Source organism: Cynocephalus volans, chromosome 4 (assembly GCF_027409185.1).
Source record: "Cynocephalus volans isolate mCynVol1 chromosome 4, mCynVol1.pri, whole genome shotgun sequence".
NCBI lineage: Eukaryota > Metazoa > Chordata > Mammalia > Dermoptera > Cynocephalidae > Cynocephalus > Cynocephalus volans.
The window spans coordinates 17,403,935-17,405,340 of NC_084463.1; the positions used below are offsets into that span (position 1 = coordinate 17,403,935).

Here is a 1,406-nt window from a genome sequence, read left to right on the forward strand (position 1 = left end):
GGCATAAAAGAGAGATAAACATATTCTGATGCTGCAGAAAAGAGAGAAGATACATTTAACTGAGGGAATCAGTGCAGGCCTTGTGAAAAAACTAGATCTAGAAATAGCAGTTTAGCATTAAATGTGCAGAAATTGGGGAGAGTTTTATAAGTGAAGGAAATTAAATAAGTAAACACATTCTCAAAGATGAGATTGCATAAGGGCATTATTTGGGAGACCAGGAACTCATCAGATTTTTACCCCTGATTTGTGAATTTATTGATAGGAACCATCTTTTAAAAGGTAAGCCATTTCTGGTGATGAAGACCTCCCCACGAGAACATGTCTCTCATAAAGGATCTCCCCCATCCCTCTCCAGAAGAGAAGAGGAAATACGAGAAGAAGCACCCGGTACACAGTCTCTGTTCCTATTTCATGGATGTGAAATGCCCAGGATGCTATAAAATCACCACAGTCTTTAGCCATGCACAAACAGTAGTTTTTTTGTGTTGGCTGCTCCACTGTCCTCTGCCAGCCTGCAAGAGGAAAAGAAAAGCTTGCAGAAGGATGTTCCTTCAGGAGAAAGCAGCACTAAAAGCACCCTGAATCAAGATAAGTGGAAAATCATCCCAATAAACATAGTTTGGATATATAAAGGTAAAACAATTAGATCACGTTTTAAAAAATAGTTACACATTTTATGCATTTGATAAGCTGCCTTTGCTGTAAAGATTAAAATGACAAGAAATAAGATCTCCTAGAAAATCTGGGCCATATGTTACTTCCCAGTGTGGTTGTAGATGCACATTCAGCCTTTGTGTTGGCTGCCTGCTGCCCAGACATAGCAGGGTGAGCTCAGGACAGAGCCCTGCTTCAGCATGAATGCTTCTGCCTTCTCTTGCTAACACATTCCCTCCGCCACTTAAGAATGCACAGAGCATTTGCCAGGTTGGGAATGCCTGGCTATGACAGCAACATTTGCAAAGTAAAGAATCTATTTATGAAGATAATGGCAATATCCAAGCCAAGCCCACCGTGGGAGAACCTTGGCTCCTAATTAGCAAGAGCAGTGCATTTTAATGAGGACGCCTTGGTAGGCAGTTGGCTCCTGATTTGACTGCCAACGAATCTGGGGCAGAGAAAGTGTTGGCAGGGAGAACACGGAGCAGGTGAGGGGAACGACAGAGAAATGTGCTCATCTCTTGGAAACTTTAAGCCTTGGAATTATTTGATTCCCCATTATCCTGACTGTCATCCCATAGGCTGTTTCTCTGAGGACAAACAGCTGTTAGAAGAAGTGGTGAGTTTTGGGTGAAATAAAGTGAACAGATGCTTCAGTTTTAGAAACCCTGAAACTATTGCTGGTATGGGAAGCAGAGGCTGAAGGGGGCTAGAGGCCCAGAAATGGAGGCATTGGACCTCTTTTG

At 42.6% G+C, this 1,406-nt stretch overlaps 1 pseudogene; it reads left to right on the top strand.

Moving 5' to 3' along the window:
• The first annotated feature begins 321 nt into the window (after positions 1-321).
• Positions 322-574, top strand: LOC134376782 (small ribosomal subunit protein eS27-like; annotated as a pseudogene).
• Positions 575-1,406: the final 832 nt, after the last annotated feature.